Below are 23,506 nucleotides of genomic sequence, written 5' to 3' on the forward strand. Positions count from 1 at the left end.
TAGTGTTTGATGCATATACAAAAGCATGGGTCTTAAGAGGTATCTTATTACTCATTTCTAAGAAAATTGAAGATAATCACTTATAACTTGTGCACATGATACATCATTTGGAAAGAATTTCACTGGGGATCATATTGCTCAACTGAAAAGTTCTGGCATGCTGAATTTGTACATTTTTGTGAATGCTTCCTTTTACTCTGATCTCTAGCTTTTTTTCTGCATATGGTTATTTGTATGTTTTAGATTATAAGCTCCTTAAAGGGAAAGCACTGCATTTGATGCAGTGTGGAGCCCAATGCTAAGAGTACCATAGCATGTTTCGTAAATAATAGATAATACACTTTCACTTTTCACTTTCCTACACTGGAGAAGGAAATGGCAACCCACTCCAGTGTTCTTGCCTGGAGAATCCCAGGGACGGGGGAGCCTCGTGGGCTGCCCTCTATGGGGTCGCACAGAGTCGGACACGACTGAAGCGACTTAGCAGCAGCATTTTTAGATCATTATGTATTCTTTGATGAAACTCTCAAATCCTTTCTTAAGCTATATGTCATCTTACTTAAAGTCGAAGTCCAAATTTTTATGAGACATATTGGGGTATGTGGACAAACTTCAAGCTGCATATATTTTGGAGACTGATTCAGGCTTACCTCAGTTAGCTGGCGACTCTTAACCATCAAGCAGGGCTTATTAAGGTTGAGATTAAGGTTGAGTACTCAGAGAACAAATTGAAATTAGCAACATTGTTATGACTGGCTTAGTATCATTAAAGATCAACAATTATTATAGCACATAAATTGTAAGACATCTCTTAAATCAAACTCTCTTTGATTTAATGTCAGCTAGACCTTTCTCACTAATGTTGACATTACCATATTTGGGAGTTGAGCTATAACACATGCATGGACCTGTTGAAGTACCTCACAGGTTTCTGTAACCTGGAATCAGAATTTGTGCACAGCCTCAATTCCAGAGATCACACCAGGAGCCAGCATCTCATCAGCCCTAGCTGAACTTCTAAGCGGGTTCAGTGTTTTTTGTTAATCTAAGGTCAAATGGAAAGTGTGTGCTGAAAAATCTCCCCTCTTCTGCCCATGTTTAGCAAGTTGTCAGGCTTGAAACAGGATCCCGAGGACTCCATTAAGAAATGAGTACCAGAAAATAAGAGTCCAAGTCATGGGCCCCCAACTGGCTTTAGAAAGAGCATAAAGTAATGGGATTTTATCTCCTGAAACATAATGACAGTAAAAATGTGATTCACAAAGCATCCTGAAGGTGAGCATTATCAGCAGAGAAAACGTGCCTTTTGAAATGCTGTGTGTGAGTGGAAAACGCTCACTCGAACGTTATAGTCTTACTTGAATGCCTGTTGAACAGACAATGTAAAGATTTACTTCTCTTCTTCAGATTAGGCCAGTTGAATATTAATTATCCAAGTGCTAATTATTAAAAATACTTGTTTGCCATTTTTAAATAAAAATGAATCCAGATTGATTAACAGAGAACGCATTCCCATGTTACAGCCTTATTTGAGAGTTTGTATTTTTTTCTCATGAATAAAAAGGAGTCAATGTTAGGACCAAAATGTGTTGCTAGTGTTCTGAACAGTTAATTACGTCTAGTAGCTGAAATTGCATTTATATGCTAGATTAGTAAATCTACTAAGCTCTTTGAAGTATACTTAATAGGCTTATATTGATAAATAATTGATAGGAAGACAGATAAAATACAAGCGAAAGTGGCAGTAAAAAGGGACAGAGAAGTTAAAGCGATTGTAAATGAAAGCTCCACCCACTGGATTCCAACCATTCACCTGAAAGTTGAAAGATGTACATTTCTCAGAAGTGGAAATTTTGAGTTTTCAGTATTTTTCAAAATTTACACAATGAAGCATGCATTTATTTCTTATAATTTCAGCAAAACTGTAGAATTTTAATTGGCTTTTTTGAATCTGCCTTTTGAATATAAATTTATTACTGGAAAATTAGAAATCTTGATTATGGTATCTTTAAGGTATGTGTTTGTAATAATTTAAATCTCCTTACTAGATTGTGATTTTCTTAGGGTTATAGCGGCTGTGTTTTATCTTTGTATCCCCAGTACCTAGCATAGTGCATAGTACAAATAACAGGTACTCAATACAATTTGTGGGTTAAATAAATAAATGGAATTATAAATGTAACCATAAAATTTCCATAAAACCATTATTTAAGTAGTTGATTCATTTTTACTAAAATACTAAAATTTCTAAAAAAGGAACTACTTTTTCAGGTCAAAAATCCATTTGTTGCCTATAGGTAAGTGATAAAGGACATTGATTTAATGCATTTGGCTGTACTATAACTCCCTGGAAAAAGTAGGATAGCCAAGACTTACAAGAGGTAAGTAGTTTGTACTTGTTTACAAGGTTATTTTAAGTAGTTAAAAATAAATTTAATATGTCTACATGTACATAAATGCATATTACATAAATGCATACATTTAACTTCACTTTACAGATCTGTAGTATGTAGTGTGAAAATAATGCAACTGGTGTCAGTTACAGAAACATATACTAAATGTATATCAGTTTTTCTTCAGTGTTTGCTGCATCTTACTTAAACATCAAGCTTCATAAATGTACATCTAAGAGGACATAATTCAAAGTGGATTTTCAGCCATGGGAATTTTATTGAAGTAGTATAAAGGGCCTTATGAAAGTCCTCTTAATTTCTGTATGCATTAGGGCATCCTTTTAAAGTTGGCTAGCGATGTTCTTGCAGATACAGGCCCAAGTAGTATAGAGGGGAAAAGAGAAAAAGATTATGATTGTTTAAAAATAATATTAGATTTGAATAGTTTCCTTCTTAATTGTGATTCTGTTCTCTGTCTCCCAAACTCTGCATACTGGTACTTCCAGTGCGTATCATGGCATCCTGGGATTCTCCATTGCTCTTTGTCAAATTTTGGTTTGGATGATTGAAGCTGAGGGAAACATGGTGGAGCCAGGAAAAGTTAGGGTGACAGATACAAGGAGGAGGTAAAAAGCCCTCCCTCTGGTATGTATCAAAAAGTGAACTCACACGTAATGGACTAAAAAGGATGGGGAAACATTTGAACATGGGAATTAACACGTGTGCAGAGACAATACAGAGGTATGCCCCGATTACATTCGGCTCCCAAAATTACCTTATTTGGACTTCTTACTTAGTATCCATGATTTTGAAGTTCATTGTTTATTCATAGCCTCTGACAGACCCTGTGCTCATTGAATGTAGGAGTCATGTTTGATTGTCACAGTATCCTCTAGAGTGGTGAGCAGAGTGCCTTGTACAGAGTTGTTATTAAAAGTTGAAATGAATGTAAGAATAAACACATAAAGACCTAGTTTGGAGGACTTTGTCGCTGTCAGATGACATCCTAGGATGCCACGTGTGCTAAGTCTCTCAGCCATGTTTGACTCTGTGCGACCCCATGGACAGTAGCCCACCAGGCTCCCCTGTCCATGGGATTCTCCAGGCAAGAATTCTGGAGTGGGTTGCCATGCCCTCTTCCAGGGGATCTTCATGACCCAGGGATCGAACCCAAGTCTCTTAAGTCTCCTCCATTGGCAGGTGGGTTCTTTACCACTAGCGCCACCCAGGAAGCCCTCAGGATGCTATGTACCTAGAAAAACACTGATTCTCTGAATGCATCATTTTCTAAATTGATTTGTAGCAGTGACTGAGGAAGAGGGGATGGTGAAGTTGAAGCATATTTTTCTATTCTTTGTGACCCTGGGAGCCTTTTTGCCCCTCTTTAAAAACTGAAGTTTGACAAGTAGAGAGATTTTAGCTGCAGCTTTATCTGAATGTGGTATTTGTATATGTTTTATGTATATATTAATAGATTATATATGTATAAATATATGTTTCTGTTATTTTGATAGCAACAATTAATAATTATGTGTTATTTAAACTGTTTGAAAGTTGTGAGTTGCTACTCTTTGCAGTGGGTGGTCTTTCACAATCATACCTTACATTTGTGTCATGAAAGCTTTGCTTTTATATCTTATGTACAAACAATGCAACCACTCATAAAGTGTCTGCAGGTTCTGAGTTCCACAGATCTGCTTGGTTCCAACAGCCCCCATACATATGTGTATACTTGTACATACACACATGTAAAATATCCCTATAACTGTCCACCCTTAATAATCCAGAGAATAAGCCTAACCTACACTGGGAAGAACTAAGGGGGTACAGCTTTTTAGCACCTGAATAAACCATTTTCAGTTGGATTCACCCCAAAGTGTTGCAGACCTAATTGTCACTGATACAGAGCTACTGCTCATTTATTGAGTTCCATCATTTCCCTAAGTACAGAGATATGATCCTTGTTCAAGTTGTGATGGTTAACCCATACTGTGAATTTGGCTCAGTTTGGAGAACTACATCTAGCGCTGGCTCGATTGCATGTTGAGCTCCCTGGAAATGAGACTATGACCCAAGAGATAGTTTTCAAGTTAGGTTTCATAGAGTGATTTTATTGGGGAACCACATTTGACTATTTTGAAAGACAGATGGAAATTCTCAGAAAATGAACCTATTAATAATGAACTTTGTATGCTATCTCTGAATAAATATTACAAGTTTTTCATTCATTCTTCAACCAACATTTATTGAGCACTGATTCTATGCCAGGTACTGAGCTAGGAGCTGATGAATAAGATAAAACCACTGCTTAGGGAGGGAATCAGTAAGGAAAACTATGGTGTCAAGGCAGCTTGATGAGCTGGGTTCCCTGTGGGGATCTGGTTGCTGTTGAATTATGGAAGAGGGTAACCAGTTGCCTTAAGTGGGCTGTCCTGTAAAGGTATTTGCAAAGGTACAGAGTTACTAGACAAAATGAGACATTTGTTGTATTGGTCTAGCTTGGATTGTTTGGAGTGCAGATGTGGGGAAAGTAGAGGAAAGATGAACAAGAGAAGTAGGTAGGAAATGCTAAGGGGTTTTGATGAACTGTATCCAAGGATGATGAGGAGCCATGAAAACATTTTAAGAGAGGAAACACTATTCAGTATGGAGGATAATTGGAGAGTGGGTGGTGGCAGAGAGTTTTAATAATGCAGGTGAAAAGGCAGGGCAGTAAATAGGAGAATAAAAGATCAAGTTGAGAGAATATAGGAAGTAGAATAGACATGACTTGTTGACTGGTTACGAGGATAGAAGGGAGAGTCTAGAACTTCTAGTTTTGCTGGGTGGTGGGGCCACAGCAGATAATAGGTGCTCAGTAAATATTTGCTGAATGAATGAGTGAAACATAGGAGGAACATGTTTTTGAGGGGTAAAATAATGAGTTTGATTTTGAACAGGTTGTGTCTGAGGGGTCCTTTGATCATTGGGGCAGAAATGCCTGGTAGGTAGTTGAGGTTGTGTTTTGGACCATAGAAGAGAGAGCAGTCAGGGCTGGAGGCATCTATTTGGACGTTATCAGCATGTAGATGGTAACTTAATACTGGGGATAGATAGATGAGATCACGGGGAAAGAGGGTATATACTCTTCTGGAGTACCAGAGAAGCAGGATTGCGAATCGTTAGCATATAGGCTCAAGTTGGAACTCATGGGTGTGGATGATATTTTCCAGGCTTTTTCATGTGACATGTCTTAAAGTGTGTTTTGCCAACATCTGGTGATTTTTCAGGGGAAAAAAAAAAACAGCCAAAGACTTTAAGAACTCTCTTGATTAAAAGTATGAGTGTATGTTGTCATAGTGCAAGACTTTTGCAAAAAAGATAACGTCCTCCAACATACACACACACAGACTTCTATGTAGAAAAATACATTAGAAGCAACGGATCAGACTTCTATTATTTTTGATAGCAATAATTAATAATTATGTATGTCATTTAAACTGTTTGAAAGTTGTTGTTAACTCTTAGCGGTGGGTGGTCTTTCACAGTCACACCTTACATTTACATTGGTAAAGCCTTGTTTTTATATATCTTATGTGCAAACAATGCAGCCACTCGTAAAGTGTCAGCAGGTTCTGACTTCCACAGATCTGCTTGGTTCCAACATGGAGGTCCCTCTGGCTCTCCTGCTTTGGAGAGAAAGAAAGCTCTAACTGTGTGTAGCTTTGGAGCTCTGGTCTCTATTCCATTTTAGACTGGGCCCTGCTGACGAGTCTTTGAAACATATGGTTCCAGGCAAATACTAGGAATACTTATGTAATTGGGCTGGTCTTTTCCTTTTTTCTTTATTTTTAATTGGAGGATAATTGCTTCACAATATTGTGTTGGCTTCTGCCATATAATAACATGAATCAGCCACAAGCATACGTATTTCCCTTCCCTCCTGAACCTCCCCCCAAGTGTCTATGGAGATGGGAATTTTTTTGGTTGGTGGTGGGGAAAGGGTTGTATACTTTTCTGTTTCTCCTGCAAAATGGTTTCTTTAATTTCTCTGTTGCTGAGGTTACCATTTTCATTCAACGTAAGCTTGAAACTCCTTGTTCTTCAGTAGATTTTTTGAGTCTACTTTGTTTGATGGCCTAGTTTGAAAGGGCACAAGAGAAGAGCATGGAGACTACAATTCACTGAGTGCCTACTGGATGTCACTTGTTTTATGTTTAATCTCTCATGTAATCTACACAGCAAAGTTAAAAGGTAGGTGATGTCATCTCCATTTTACAGACGAAGAAACTGAGGCCCGGAAGTTTCCTTTCCCCAAGGTTGTTTAAGTAGTGGAGCCAGGATTTACATCCAGATTAGTCTCACTCCATAGCTCATGTTCTTTCCAGTATTCACACTGTATTATGAGGGGAAGAATATGGTCTGGATGGATATAAAGTTTTTGTCCTAAATTCCCACCCTCCTTTGACTTTTGTGATACTGTACACTCTGGCTTCCCCTCCTAATTGTAAAACAGAGTCTCTTTGCCTGTTTATGCTCTTCCTCCCACCCTTCATTAGACACAAGTGTTCCAGTTGGGTTTGTCCTTTGCCCTTTCTGTTCTCTTTGTTCATTCCCACAACCATTCCCATGACTTCATTATCTTCACTGCTTGAATGACTCCCCCGTCTTTTTCCAACCTGACCTCTTCCTTGCTGTCTAGTTCAGTATTTCCCAGTTGCCTGTTGGATATCTCCATCCAGAAGTCCTGCCAGTGCTTTACTTTTAACACAGTAAAAAATTAGTCCATCATTTTCTTTTTCTATCTGCACAAACTGCCTCTCTCCAACATTCTTATTTCTGGTGATAGCATCTCTGCATGGTACCCAACTTGAAACCTTGAAATCATCTTTGACTTCTCTTTTTATACATCTCACATCCAAATCAGATGTCTGAGTCCTGCAAGTCGGCCTCCATCTTCCCTTTCACTCTTATCCTGTTGACATGTGTGCCCTCTATTTAAGCATAACAGGCTGCTAACTCACTACTGAGAGGATCCTGTAGTTGTCTGCCTTCAAGCCTTTACTTATAGACCACCTGACTGTCTTCCTCTCTCTGGTGCCTGTGGCCGTCTTACCCATTTTTCAAGGTGTCAGTGAAATGTTATGTTCTTCATGAATCACTTTATGATTAACCAAGACTAGATGTGATTGTCCGTTTGAACCCTGTGATCAATGAACTTCTATGGCTTTGGTTCTTCTTTGCTCTTGTAAATTATTTATATACTTGTTTCTTATTAGATCCTTGCTCATTAAAGTGTGGCCCTTGGACCAGCAGCATCAGCAGCATCTGGGAGCTTGTAAGAAAATGTAGAATCTGGGTTTCAAAACAGAAAGAAAAAAGCAGAATCTCAGCTGCCACCCTAGATCTACTGAATCCGTATTTCTATTTTTTTAAACAGGATTCCCCCCAGGTTACTTGTATGCATGTATAAACTCCTTGAGGGTAAGAACCTTGGAGCACTTAAGAGAGGGTCTTGCATATAATAGATCATTGTTCTTTTGACTTCTCAAGTTTGTGCCCCGCTTCAGCTGTTGATTCACTGATGTGGGAGCGTGGGGTGTGGGTGGAAAGGAGGGTGGGAGGAGGGGGAAGGAGAGAGAGATTTGGAGTGTCGAGGGGAGAGGGAGAGAATGTAGGGGTGTAAGAAAGTGAGAAGGGGTAGGCTAGAGAGAGCCTACAGGATCTTTGCTCATTTGCTAATAACTACGACTGGTTTGGAAAATAGTCTTTGCTCCTCTATTGTCTAGGCCTTGGCTTAATTTAACGTGGCCAGAGGCAGTATCTCTTGTGATCATTTTGCTCTTACTCTAGGGAACTAGGACCTTCCCTGTAGTTCATAAGAATCTGTTTGCAATTCAGGAGACCTGCGTTTGACCCCTGGGTCGGGAAGATCCTCTGGAGAAGGGAATGGCAACCCACACCAGTCTTCTTGCCTGGAGAATCTAGAGCTTCCCAGGTGGCGCGGTGGTAAAGAATCTGCCTGCCAATGCAGGAGACACAGGTTCCATCGCTGGGTCAGGAAAATGCCCTGGAGGAGGAAATAGCAACCCACTCCTGTACTCTTGCCTGGGAAATCCCAGGACAGAGGAGCCTTGTGGGCTGCAATCCACGGGGTTGCAGAGTCAGACGATACCGAGCATGCACATGCGCTAGGGAAGTAATGTTCCCCACGTTCTCTTTTGCTGTATTCTGTGGTGTGTCTTCTCTGGCCATCTCCAGAAGTCAGAGTGGAGCCTGTGAGGAGTTTCAAAGAGCCACAGAACTGTGCTCAGTGTTTCAAATAGTCCCTTCTGTTTTCAGAAACAGATTTTCTGTTTTGTTTTCAAACTTCAAAGTCTATTTCTGAAATAAGGTTTATTTCCCCCCCCCCCGGAATTCTGAAGATTTTATACAAGTGTTAATTTCTAAAACCCAAGTCATTTCTTTCCTTTGAAACTTCAGTGCTGTGGGTCAATTTAATAAAGTCGCCTGAGGGTTCTTTTGGCCTTCAAAAGCTGTCAGATTGCCTTTTTGTTCTTTGAGAGAGTGAGGTTGCCTCATTCACAATGCCTGAAGGTGATGTTGGAATCAACATTTATTCAGTTATTCAGAGTCTTTCCCCACCCCTCAACAATATTCAGTTTTATTTTCAAGTGAGGTCTTGGTGGCCACATGATGTTTTACCAACTAACAAATTCCCCAAAGCTCCGGAGTGTTCCATAGAGGAGTGATAAGCAGCCCAAGCTCCTCTGACACCCACAGTAAGGGGAAGAGTGAGCGTTCTGTGTGCTTTTGTCTTCCTTTTTCGCCTTCCTCTTTCCCACCCGCACACTCTTTCAAGTGGTGATAGTTTAGAACAGAAGGTGTTTTATGGTTTGCTATATTTATTGAATGCTTTTGTGTTTCTTGTTCTCTTAAAAAGATGAGTGGAATGCTTTGTATTTCCCTCACTATTTTTAAAGTGGCGTTTCCTTTTCCTCTTGCTTCTGAGTTCCCTTTTTCCCCTCTTTCCCCCTGTCTTCCTCTGCCTCCTCCACATCCGCTTGCCCTCAGCGATTCTGGAGAGAAAACAGGCTTTGCATTTCTGCCCACATATTGGGTTGGGGCACCTGGTTACTTCTCTTGGGATATTGTGAAATTCACTTCCTTAGTTTGGAAATGAAGAGGTCTAAAATGTGCACTGATGAATTTACACTCCACTTTCTAAGAACTCTGAGTAGTTAAGAGGCTTCTTGTACAGATAGAACAAGGCTAAATATATCTGACTTGAATACCTCTGATCGTTGCAATATAGTTTACATTCACTCTTACTTTGTCATAATTCTCAATGAATGCAAATTGCATCTCTGTTCTTCAAAATCTCTTTTCTTACATGGAATGCCTTTCCTTTTTCTTGGGTTAAGGGAGCCCCTTTGAAACACTGCTAACATGGGGTAGAACTGCTACCTACCTTGTAGGCTAACCAAACTAGTCTGCTTTTCTGTGATGAAGGGATCACATTTCAGGACATTGTTTCATTTGTAGGATTTTAGTGGCCTAGTTTCAAGTTTGACTGCAGGTTACAGAGTGTATTCCAATTGGAGTATTCTGTGGTATTTTTTTTTCTGTGTGTTTACACTTTGGGGATCTTGGGTTTGTCCTATATCTATTATCTCTTCCAAGCCTGGCCAAGGTTGTTAGGTTATGCAGTTATGTATAAATATTTAACAAGATAAGTTAGACAAAATGTGCTTAAAGATACTTTAGCCCTCCCCCCAACCTCCTCACCACCCCGGGCCCCAGCTCAGTTTTTGTGTGGACTCACAGATGGTTGCTTTATCTCACATGTTTAGATTTGGAAGACATTCCTTTGCACTTTGCTTGATGGACACAGTGAAATGGAAGCTTTTCAGTCAATCTTGACTACCAAAATGGTAGCACCAAGTAACAGATAACATTAGGCTCCTCTTCCTATTTTTTTTTTCCTGACCAGCTATCCAAACTCCCCTAAGCCAGAAGAGTTTTAAGCATGAGATTGTATGTTTTTTAAGAAAATATTTTGGATAAAGACTAATGCTCTCAAGTCCGGAATAACAATTAGTACCATTCATTAATCAGGGGCATGTTTTGACTTTGAGTCCTGGCGAGGAAATATAAACTGTGAAAGTCACACATATATATGAACCTCAGGCAAATTTATGACTTGTCAACCTTTTAAGGTTAAATTCTTAACCCCAAATCGGGGCTGGCTTTATATGTGGAGTTTGACACATTCCTTTGGGCCACTGAACACCCCCCTCCCTGAGCCCTTTGCTTAACAGCAGCTAATGGCCTAATGAGCAAGAAGGATTTCTGCCTCTTATCAGCTGCCTAAACAGCAACAGGAAGGCTGATATACAGAGTATAGGTCAAAACCAGAGTTCTTGAACCAAAAAAAACCCACAAGGTCAGTTAAAAACTCTGGATATATGGCATCGCTATAGTCATCAATACCTGTCAGTAAAGGAGCTGGACACTTGAGTTCAAACAAATAGTTAATAGTTGTCAAAAGCATGAACAGTCTAATTAATTTTGCTAGTAGTCCTTTCCTTCTTTGTTTAGTTCTTCTATAAATAGCCTTCATATAGTCTTTAATGAGCTTTTAGTTTGTGCCTGGAAGTTGTTATGGTCATGCGGCAGGAGTGTTTGATTGTCAGGTGGTGATGATGATGGAGGCAAGGGTATTTATATTTTGGCCCCAATTTTGGAAGGGGCTGCCAGATAAAGGTAAATAGATCTCTACTACTACTTTTCTTCCTTTTCGAAACGGAGTTTTTGAATAAATACACACTCAACTTGCCACAGAGTCAGAGAACCCTTTGTGATTCTTCATATTGTACTCAGACCTTTTTAAGGAGAAAAGAGTCATGGCTTGTTTCTTAGATCCACTTGGAATCCAGGCTCAGACTCGCATAGGATAAATATTTTAGGGGATTCAGTGCCCATCATAGTGAAAGCCCCTTGACTTTCATCTTCCGCATTTGCATTTTTTCAGAGACAATAATGAAAACATTTTTTTTCAGATTCCGTTCCGTTATTGAAAATCCTATTTACATAAACAGGCATTGTTGTGGCTTAGGGAAGAATGTGGGGTCCCATTCTTTAGCTCCTTGTATATCTTTGCTAAGGCTTGTCTAAATAGAAGTAATGACGCTTTAGTCTAAGCAGCTTTTCTCATTTAGGTAAGCAGGGTGGTTTGAAATTTCAGTTTACTAGATAATTGAGTTTCTTCTTCTTAATTATTTCAGGCATGCAGGTTGCTCTCTTGATAGCAAAGACCTTAAAAATCTAGTAATCTCCTCCGGCATCCATTGGGTAATAAAATCCTGTGCATTTTCAGGGGTTAATTTTCATGACAATTGTGTATCCCCTCCCCACCTACAACCCAACCCCCACCCCTGAAGAAATTCTGCTATCTATTAGGGCTTTGATCTCCTCACATTTGCAAAAAGCACACTTAAAAAATATATAAGGATGATGCTGGAATAACTGGATCTAGAGGAAATTTAAATATATTCAGATTCATGCTCATTACACAACTTTAATTTAGCATTTATAATAGCCTTGTCATATTCTTCAGAAAATCATCTGCCTGACTTTGCCAGACTTGGTTTTCTGCCCTGAATGAAAAACTGAAGATCAGCAAAACTGGAGCCTAACTATCCCTATTCTATTCCATTTCTCGAAAAAAAGAAAAGAAAGGAAAAAAAATGAAAGAAAAAGAAAAATTCTCACAGGTCATCTAGTGCATAGTGAGGTGAGGAAAAACCTTAAAAAAAAAAAAGAGCTCAGGCTGCCTTCACATCTGCTATTCATTCCCACTGGTGTGACTTCAATTCAACAAGTTTTTATTGAGCACCTGTGCTGGGGGTGGTGCTAATAATCATTAACATTTATTGAGCCAGGCGCTGTGCTAAACCCTTTATGGGCAACATCCCATTTAATCTTTACAATAGAACTACCAGGTGGGTATGATTTCTCCCATTTTACAGATAAGGAAACAGAGGCTTACAGAGGTTTAGTGACTTGTCCAAGTTTGAATAACCACAAAATGAATTAAATCTACTTAGGCTGGTTTAAGAGCCATGTTCCTAATCACTACTCTTGTGATGGGCTCAGCATTTCTGGGGATTATTTTTGAAACCAGTTTTGAGAATCCAGTATATGTTAGATACTAGGGGTTTGAAGTAAAACAACAACAACAACTCTACTCTCTGTTCTTGATGGGGGAGGCAGACATGGAGACAGATGAGGACCAGGCTTGGAGGGGTCTCTGTATCTGTTGAGGGTAAGGAGGAGGGCATGGGAAGAGCAAAGGCTTGAATCTGTGGGAATGCTGCATCCCAAATGTAGCTCAGCAGACAGGGGTCATGGGCATTTGATTTTCCTGTTCAGTGAAGGTTATCATCTCTGGGTTGATCTGCCTCAGTGATTGCATCAAATGGTTTCCATCACTGCCCTAGTTGTCTGTAGCATCAGCTACCTTGAACACCTATACTCTTTAGATATACATGCAGGGTCAGCGTGGTTTGGGGAGAATTGGCCCCATAGTTCCCATATTGTTTCTACTTTATATCAGTTCTTTCTTTTAAGAAAGTAAAAATTAAATGGGGCAGATATTCCCGAATCAAATTACTGTGGTCTCAAGAGCTGGTGGCTTTCTGAAGGCAGGTCATATAAGACTAGCAGCTCACAGGGAGGTCCTAGATCCAGGCTTAGTTCGTTCAGCTTGATCTGGAGCCCTCCTGGCACTGCCTCTTGGAGCCCACACTGGGCTCTAGAGAGCTCTGTATCTGAATCATCCTTAGCTAGACAGGAGAATGAAGTTACTGTTAGCAATTTTTGAGTTTTTCAGTGAAATCCTGGGATGAGAAGGCCAATCCTCAAATCACCTGTTTGGGTAATTTATTTTTGTTTTTAGTAGCTCCTGAAGAAAGCAAGGAGGAAAAAAGTCACTACTGGGCATCACGGAACCATCTTTTATGTGTTGCAGTAATAACTTAAAATTTCCTCAGTTTTTGGAAACATTTAGTTCAGGGCAAAGTGAATTCACCAACGTGTATGTGTGTGTTTGAAACAATATTCTTTAGTTTCCAGTCTCAGCTTACCCCAAACTCATGTCTCCAAGTTTCTTATAGCTGATTTGCTCGCCAACTCCTCTCCCATGCACTTTCACCTTCATTAAATCTCTTCCACAGAAGGGGTTGCCACCAAGTCTAGACTTCAGTAACACACAAGAGGAGGGCCAATTAGTGAAGATTTTGATTCATATTACATGAGAGTCGGGGGAGGAGGAGGGGGAGGAGGAAAATGTGTCCTTCCCAGTCCTTCAGATACTAAAGTTCTAACACAACAGTATGCTGAAGATGTATAAAATTACTGGAGCATTTACACAGCTATTCCCCAAGATGGCATAAATGCCACAGCACTAGAGCATGTCAGTGTAGACACTCAGATCAGCTGAAGGATAGGAAAAAGGAAAAGATCAATAACGTTGCTTCTCACTAAGGGATCAAGAGTGAGGGTTTGATTTTCTTTTGGTTGCATTTTGCTCAGGTGCAATGTGTCTGTTGTACTAACAAGGCACCCGGCTCCCTTTTCCACAGGTTCCTATCATAGGGAAAGGGGAAAGATAAAATAGAGGGCACAGATTATTTACAGTGGCTGAGAAAGTAATTACAAGGTGCAATGGCTTGAAACTGAAATTTAGGTTAGCCATTAGAGCTGGGAGAAGCATCTTAACAGTAAGGGCAATTGGGCATCGGAAAGATTTGCTTGGGAGCTGGTTAAACAGCATCTCCAGAAGTGCTGGAAGACTAGGGCACCTATAATGTGAAGAAAGACAATGGGATATGCCAGCTCTCTGTGGTTGTTCGGTTGCTAATAGCTTAAAACTCTTTTTTCATGTATATGAAATACATCTAATTTATCAGACTTAAGAAAACAAACAGGGATTTCCCTGGAGGTCCAGTGGCTAAGACTCTGCACTCCCCATACAGGGCGCCCAGGTTCAATCCCTGGTCAGGTACCTACATCCCACACTCACCAACTAAAGAGCCCACACGCTGCAATGAAGATTGAGGATGCTGAGTGGTATAACGAAGACCTGGTACAGCCAAATAAATAAATACTTTAAAAAGATAACAAACACATTTGAGCACTGAGAATGAGGCATTTGGATTAGTCTGAGCACCCTTCTAACAACTTTTCTGTAATATAAGCCAAGGACTAAGGCAATAATATTGTTTTTTGCTTCTGCAAGATGTCTGTTTTATGGCTTGGGACTAATGCTGTTAAAGTGACATTTGGGCTTTGTCAGTAGGACTTCCTCAAGGCTGAACATAAATAAAATTTGTTTTTTTTTTTTGTCCCTTTTGATCTTTTTTAAAACTTTCACTTTGACTGTCCAGGTGTTCTGGGTTAACTCCCACCCCCTCTTTCCTGTGCTGAAGGAAGCTCCCACATAAACTCTTTAGATTTGGAGTAAGAGAATTAATTACTCAAGAAATGTTGCACTTTAAGACAACACCTGATGAAACTGTTAATCAAAGTAGTAACTCATTCATGATGGAACATTGAGACATTACTAGGCAGATACTTGGGGACTTCCCAGATGGCTCAGTGGGTAAAGAAACCACCTGCAATGCAGGAGATGCAGGTTTGATCCCTGGGTCGGGAAGATCCGCTGGAGAAGGAAATGGCAACCAACTCCAGTATTCTTGCCTGGGAAATCCCATGGACAGAGGAGCCTGGCGGGCTATGGTTCAGGGCGTTGCAAAAAGTCAGACACGACTGAGCAACTGGCCACACACACATAGGTAGATACTTATAGGTGGTAGAGAGGAGGGTGTACTAGTTTCCTTGGGCTGTCATAATAAATTACCTCAAATTTTGTGGCTTATAACAAGTGAGTTTATTATCTCATAGTTCTGGAGGCCATAAGTACAAACTCAAAGTATCAGCTGAATTCCCTCCATAGGCTGTAAGAGAATCCTCACTGGCCTCTTCCAGCTTCTGTTGGCTCCAAGCCTTCCTTGGCTTGTGGCTGCATCAGTCCAGTCCCTGCCTCTGTCTTCACATGGCCTTCTGTTCTTCCTATATCTCCTTTGTATGTGTGTTGTTCATAAGGACTTGTCATTGGATTTAGGGCCCACCTAGCTAAACCAGGATGACCTCATCTCGAGATCTTTAATTTAATCACATCTTCAAGACCCTTTTTTCCAAATAAGATCACATTCACTGGTTCTAGGGGTTAGGAGGTAGACATCATCTTTTTAGGGGTACCAGTCAATCTACTATAGAAGAGAACTTTCAGGGCCTCTTGAATCATAGCAATTTACCAGAGCTTTCTACTCTAAGGGTAGCTTGTTCTAGGGAAGCTTAAATTTGGTTGTAACATTTCAGTGTGTTTCCTGAAGGGGATGTAGGTTCAACTGCTGTTAACCCACTTTCTAAATGGGAGTGAAATGACTTACCTAGTCATGCTGGATCAGAAGAAGAGTTCTGAAACAGAGTAGGCTACCATATTATTATTCAGCATGGACTTGGTGTCTTAACTCTTGGCCTTATTGGGTTGGATTTTTCTCATAAAAATATATCTTTTTCTAAACACTTTAGCCATAAGAAGGCAACTATTGCTTATTAACCACTTGAAAAACCTTTCAGATCCTTTTCAGGGGATCTGTAGGGTCAGGGTGGTTGGTGTGTTTTCAGTCTAGTTTTTATGGTTTGCAGAAACATCAGGTACAGGGATTTTACAAACCAGAGACATCTGTGAAGCAAAAGGTTGCTTTTTCAGGGTTAGGTATACTGAGTCTTGATCTTCCCTGGTGGCTCAGTGGTAAAGAATCTGCCTGCAATGCAGGAGCTTCAGGAGACACAGGTTCAATCCCTGGGTCAGGAGGATCCCCCAGAGAAGGGAATGGCAACCCACTCCAGTATTCTTGCCTGGAGAATTCCATGGACAGAGGAGCCTGGTGGGATACAGTCCATGGAGTTGCAAAGAGTTGGACACGACTGAGTGACTAAACAACAATTCTTAATCTAGAATGGGCTCAGTGATTATCGATTAACCTATAGTTGGAAACTTAGACTCTCAGACCGGAAATTATCTATGCAGTCATCTAGTGAGGCCCAGATTTGAAAAGGTTTTGGTTGAGTTATAATAACACTTTAGTCATGATACAGAGGGTTCTTTCTTCTCCCCTGCCCCAGTGTGATTTCATACACAGGGGGAATGGCCTAGCACTTAGATTGGGCCTAGCTTGTTGAAATTCTCAGCTATGCTTCAGGTCTACATGTTTGAAGATTGTATCTGAAAAATAAAAATTATACATCTCCTAAAATATGGGCTCTCTGCTACTTATCTGAGTAGAATAGCAATTAGTGAAAGAGCGACTTGGGGAGACAGGAAAATTGCCTTGGTTTAGTTCTTCTGGCAGATTTCTAAAGATTCTTTATCCCAATTGGTATATCCTCCACCCCTATTTTGTTTTTATTAGGGTTTTCCCTGTCGAAGTAATATAGGTGGGTGGGAGGAGGGTGCAGGGAAGAGAAGAGGGGAAAAGAGGAGGAGAGAGAGAGATCTCCATTTTGGGCCCTGAGCACTCTTCATTTTCTCTGGAATACTGTTCTACAAGTTGCTCTGCTGCTGCTACTGCTGCTAAGTCACTTCAGTCGTGTCCGACTCTGTGCGACCCCATAGACGGCAGCCACCAGGCTCCCCCATCCCTGGGATTCTCCAGGCAAGAACACTGGGGTGGGTTGCCATTTCCTTCTCCAATGCATGAAAGTGAAAAGTGAAAGTGAAGTCGCTCAGTCGTGTCCGACTCTTAGCGACCCCATGGACTGCAGCCTACCAGGCTCTCCGTCCATGGGATTTTCCAGGCAAGAGTACTGGAGTGGGGTGCCATTGCCTTCTCCACAAGTTGCTCTAGTAGCATCGATTGGTCTGACCTAGTTCCTTTAAAATTGAACTCTCTTGACGTTCTGGCATTGGTTCCAAGTCAAAGGGGAGGGCGTGAAGCCCAAACCTCAGTGAGCCCCTTGAGATACAAAGATGAGTCAGTTAAGGAACTTAAATCTAGCAAAGATAAGGCATGCAAATATAACCATGATGCAAGTTACACAGTGTGAGAAGTGTCTGTGTAAAGGATGTGGAGTGCTGTGGGAATTCAAAGGGTAGACAGCTTGTGGAGGATGGAGGACATCTCTGCTTCCACGAACACTCTTTCCTGTGAGAATCCAATCCAAAGATAACTCAGAGTCAGTGATACCTCAGTAAAGCTGGAAAAAGTATTTAAAAAGACAAGAAAACAAAAAGTAGCCAAAGATAACTAGGAATCATCTTGTGGCAGGGCTCATATCACTCCTCCTCATCTGGCCCCAGCCACTTTGCACCAGCTCACTTTTGCCTCTAGCCTTACCAGTTTGCTCGGCAATGCCTGAGTATGCCACCCCTTTCACACCCCTGAGCACTTGCTCTGTTTTAAGAAGGAGAAGGATGTAGATGTATATGTTAGCAACATCTCTCTAGGGCTTATATGGAAGAGCGTGTAGAGGCAGGAAGGCCAGTTTGGGGGCTGTAATAGTTTTCCAAGTGAAAAGAGGTGAGGAGATGAGGCAGAGATGGAAAGAAGGGGAATGATGAGGGATTTTTTAAAAAGCAGAATCAGTAGGAGCGGGCTTCCCTTGTAGCTCAATTGGGAAAGAACCTGGCTGCAATGCAGGAGACCCGGATTCGATTCCTGATTCCTGGGTCAGGAAGATTCCCTGGAGAAGGAAATGGCAACCCACTCCAGTATTCTTGCCTGGAAAATCCCATGGACAGAGGAGCCTGGCGGGCTACCGTTCATGGGGTTGCAAGAGTTGGAGACGACTTAGCTATAACCAGTGACAGTTGGCTATAGGGGGAAAAGGTGAATGAGATGTCCTGAGTGATCTAGAGGTTTCCTGTTAGTTTGGGAGTCCATTTCCTGGACCAGTCTGTGAACTCCAGGGCAGAGACTATGCCCTGTTCATTATTGTATTCCTTGAGTTGGGCAGAGACCCTAGCTCAGAGTAGGCATTCAGTAAATGTTGGATGAATGAATTGTTCACCACTTTGGCAGGCTGCATGTAATCAGTGAATTTGTATTCCCAGAGCACATGTTGATGGCTGGTTGGCAATGTGGTCCAGAAAGAACCTCTTTGTGGGAGAGTGTAGCAATCAAGGGATTCAGCCTTTACTGGGCATGAAATGATACGCAATTAATTGACAGTTGGCAGTAGAGATAAAGGTAATTCGTTCTTTAATTCTCAGGCTTAGAGAATGGCTTATCTCCAGGGTTGCTTTAAACTCCCAGTACTCCAGTGTGGTAGCGACATTTTTGGCCTGCCTTTTACAGAGGCAGAATCTGTGGCGGCCCCAGGCATGATCTTTGATTTAAAGTCTGAGCTCGTGATACCCAGGTGTGCCCTCTGCAAGGTCATGTTCTTTCAGGCTAAATAATAGAAGAATAACCTTCATCTGGGTTCCCTAAGACAATTTCTTCTACCAGCAATTCTCACTTCCCCATTGGTTTCAAATGCAGCCATTTCTTTCATCTGTATTCCTATCTTGATTAGTAAGAAATTAATGAGCGTGTAAGATTTGATTTAGATAATGATTAATTAGGGGAAAAGGCACCGTTCTAACAGCAAGTCACTATTATATGCTAAGGAAATTAGTTAATATTTTTGGATGGCAAATTGACTTGTCCTCTGTTTAAAAAAAAACCTTTTAAAAATGGTTGATATGGTTTTTTTTTTTTGGTTCATTAGTAGAGCAATCTGCACTTAATCCTTTGGATAATTCAAATAGGCATCTATTATTTTCCCAATAAGTCATGAAGCAACCAGTTTTGGATATCATTCATTTCTTTGCTTAATATTACTTTAATGGTAATATTGCATTATTACTTTTAGCACAACATACTTTTGTTAGCAAAAAAGTCAGCTGTTCATAAAGCAGACCTTGGCAATAAAATATGTCAAATCATCACATACACACACACACACACACACACATATATATATGGAAAAGATTTCAATTTTCATTGTTACTGAGCCCTGACGATTTATTCTCTTCTGTTGCTGTTTGAATATGTTCTATCTGCTTTTAGAAAAGTATGAGGATAAAGGTCTGCATTAATATTTCTTCTGTTCTTTAGTGTGTTTTTAAATGTGATTTTTGACAATTTATGGTCATTAGCTAAAATTGCAGTGTAGTAAAATAAACCAATATGTAGAACATAATAAAGGTAATTAGAGAATCAGAGGGCTGGAAGTGACCTTGAGGGTTATTTCGCCCATTTCCCAACTTCAAGCTTTAAGACTAATCTTCCTAGACAGCACCCTTCATCATATTATGCCTCTGCTTGAGACTCAACGGGGTTCTTTATTGTCTGTACAGTCAAGCTCATAGTCTTTTAACTCCATTCCAGGCCTTTCAGACTCTGGCCCCTCTTGTCTGGTAAGCTAGCTACACCCCAGATTCTAGCTTTTCTCCAGACGGGTTAGACTTGCCCCACTATTCCACTCGTGCCAAACACATTTCGCCCATTGGCCTCATCTTTTACTGTTTAGCTTAAGCCCCACCTCCTCTTGGAAGTCTTGTTTGACCCCTAGAGCCTCTGGTGAGCATTTACTTATATAGCAAATGTTGTCTATATTTCATATTTTAAAAAATCAACTGTATTGAAATATAATTTACAAATAACAAAGTACATTTTGAGTGAAGAATTTACTGAGTTTTGACAAATTTATATACCCATGTAACTACCACCCCGATTAAAATATAGACTATTTCCATTCCCTCAGAAAATATACTGCATATTTTTTCACCTAACCATATATCAGCTTTAACTGTTCTCTAGCTATTTTTGTGTGTGAAAGTCTGGTCTCTTAGCATGAATTTATTTTTTGTTTATTTTAATTTTACTTAACATATATTGAATATTTACCTTGTACCAAGTAGTAGGCTAAGAGCTTCATATGCATAGTGTTACTCAGTCCTTGCAACAACTTCGCAGGGTAAGTGCTGTTGATAATAAGGATTGAAAAAGCATGTATAGGTTAAATAATCCATCTTTGCTTGCAAGCTGGTAAGTGGTGGGGCTTAGGACTGAATTGTAAACTACTTGACCAGAGGGGCCATAAGTGTTTTGCTCCTTCCTGCCTACTAGTGTCTTACAATGATGTAAGGCTGTTAAAACTTAACTGACTTAGAATAAAATCCAATAGAACAGATGCATTTAAACAGCCTCATACACAGTGTTCACTGTCCCCTTCCAATTAGAGACCAGGCTTAGGCCTGGAATGGGGTCTCCAAGTGAATGTGGCACTGACATCCTGGTACTGGCAGAGGTAGCTAAGGGAATCCAGAGCAGTCTAAAATGTCAAGTCTTTGAATGGAGCTAAAGAAAGACCAAGAACTAGGCCCGAAGGAAAGAGTCTGTGTTATGGGCCAAGAAGGTAAGGCTGGGGAACTTCACTGCTGGGCCAGTAGCTAAGACTCCATGCTCCCAATGCAGGGGGCCCGGGTTCAGTCCCTAGTTGGGGAACTAGATTCCACGTGCCACAACGAAGAGTTCGTATACTGCAAGTAGAGATCCTGAATGTAACTAAGACCCAGCACAGCCAGATAAATAAATAAAAGAATGCAAGGCCATAGGTAGCCAAACCTAAGAGATCCATTTACACAAGAGGACACAGGAGGGAGCCTGCTGTGGACTTCTTGTGATTTAGCCTCTGGAAGGGGAAGCAACTGGTAAAGGTGCCCAGCTTGGATACACATGGGAATAATCCTCCAGAGAAGAGCTTCCATAACTCAAATATCCATTCTCAGTTGGAAGACCCAGAGCTGGACCCAATGTGCAAGCAAGACATTGTCTCAAAATAACTAGGAATAAATTACTTCATAGCTCCTTCAAGTGAAGCATCTATTTGTGAATCTTCAAGGTGTTTGGAAATTGATTTTTATGGAATTTTAAAATATTTTTCAGAGATCAAAGTTAAGCATACAGATGTAACATTTTCAGGGTTGTCTATCTCCACCCCTCCATTTTCGATCAGACAGAAAGTTCTTTTCTAGTGCTCTCAGTCTGCAGCCCTCATTAATCACTGCTACATGCACAGGGCTGGCTGAGATCGACAGAGCATCCCAAAGGAGATGGGAGTCATTCTCTGCTCTTCAGGAACTGAAAATCTAGGAGAGGAGATTATAGTATGAAGGTACTTTTTAATCCTCCAAAATAAATGGGAACTAGCAGCCCCATAATGACTTTAATTTTTTTTTTTTTTTAGCATCTGGGAATGCAAGTTATTAAGCCCTAAAGAGTTGAACCTTTGTGACTCATTTGAATAGTCAATTGCTAAGTCTTCTCCTTATCTCCATCCCATGCTATACTGCTTGTCTCTAGTCCCATTTCCCAGCTGAATTCCATTTTTACAAAAAAAAAAAAAAAAATGAACACCTCTTTGACGAGTGTGGCCCGCGATTACTTTCCTTTCCCACCTAATAAAGGAGCACTTTCCCCTGGACCTTCTTTTGTTCCTGACATACTTAAGGAATGCTTTGCTACTTACTACGTCTTTTGTAGGTTGCATCTTATTTTGAATTGGCCTTTCTGCTTTTATTCACACAAGTGTGTACCAGTTCTCAGTGTGCCTCCTTAGTCATCTGCCCTGGGTTTTACTTTGTATTCATCCCACTTGGCATTTGGTTCCCAGAGTAATTCTTTGTTTTGTTGATGAGGATTCCTCTCTAAATTCTTTCTGTCTTTCTTTCTGTTTTGTGCATTCTTTCTGTCTTGTTTCTTTCCTGTGCTTGTTCATGCATTAAAATGATTGTATTTCATTGTTGTCATTTAATTTAGGTATGTCTAGCTCTCCTGGCCCACTGTTCCTTATGCTGTCATGTGCGGAGGCTTATTTTAACCTGGCCTGTGAGTTATATGAAATTTACTTAAAAGAAAATATTTTTCCCTTTGGCATTTATTTTTCTCCTTTGTGGTTTGGAAATCCTGAATTCTTATCAGTTTAGAGATGTTTTATTTCCTCCAATCTATAGCTCACTCTTAGCCCCCAGATCAATTGTACTGGTTTATTGATTAACCAGGCAGTGATAAGTTGGAGGGAGGATAAATATTGCTATATATACATTTCTTATATTTGGATATAATAAGTACCTTTCTTCATGACATCTGACATGTTTTCCCATAAGTTCTCATTTAAGATTTTAGTCCTTTAAAGATTTTGGCTAAACAAATTCTTGAGGTAGTGGGAGTCTGTACAATGATGAGACTCGATCAACTCAGGGAACGGTTACCCCTATGCTTGCTCTAAGTTACTTTGTGAATTATCATATTAAGGCAAACCAAATTGGGGTCATGGTAATTTAAAGAGCCATTCCTGGGCTTCTGTTGGTACATCGAGTGGCAGTTTGTTACCTTATAGTAAGGTGCTCAGGGTACTTCACAAAGAAAAACTATGAGCCCTATTATATTATGACTCCCACTGGTTAGAGCTGGTGGGAGAAAAGCAGTACTAACAGCCACCCTTCCAAATAAACTCCAGCATTCTTGAAAACTGGAAATCTCATCAGTGATGAAACACCGGTTTAGAAACACAAAGAGTTTATTGATAACATTTAATTTTAAGAGTGTATGCAAATAAAGGTATTTTAAACACACATTACTTAGGTATCAATTTACTAAGAAAATAAATTAAACCTTGCTAAATGGACAGGAACTTGGTATACGGAAATTGCCTGCTATGTAGGATTTTTCATATCTACACATCAGTCTCAACTACCCTTGTTTAACTCTAGATTAACCACATGTCCCCAAGGGGACTCTTTCCTTTCTTGGTCCAGTAAACTGCATCAGTTTCTGCTTTTAGAAAAGCATTACATTTTGTAACTTCATATAGAAAGAACACCATGAGCTAGAGAGCTCTGTTTTATTTTTTCTTTTTTCCTAAGATAATAATAAAGCCTTTGAGCTTAGACCCTATTAAAATTGGTTTAAGGCTTGTACATGAGATTGACATTTATAGGAGATAAATCTGAACTCTGT

At 40.2% G+C, this 23,506-nt stretch overlaps 1 protein-coding gene across 1 annotated transcript in view; it reads left to right on the top strand.

The window, feature by feature from the left end:
• The window catches only part of GPC3 (glypican 3), a 460,444-nt gene that overhangs the window by 4,902 nt on the left and 432,036 nt on the right, over nt 1-23,506 (top strand). The window lies entirely within an intron of this gene.

Source organism: Bos mutus, chromosome X (genome assembly GCF_027580195.1).
Source record: "Bos mutus isolate GX-2022 chromosome X, NWIPB_WYAK_1.1, whole genome shotgun sequence".
Classification (NCBI taxonomy): domain Eukaryota; kingdom Metazoa; phylum Chordata; class Mammalia; order Artiodactyla; family Bovidae; genus Bos; species Bos mutus.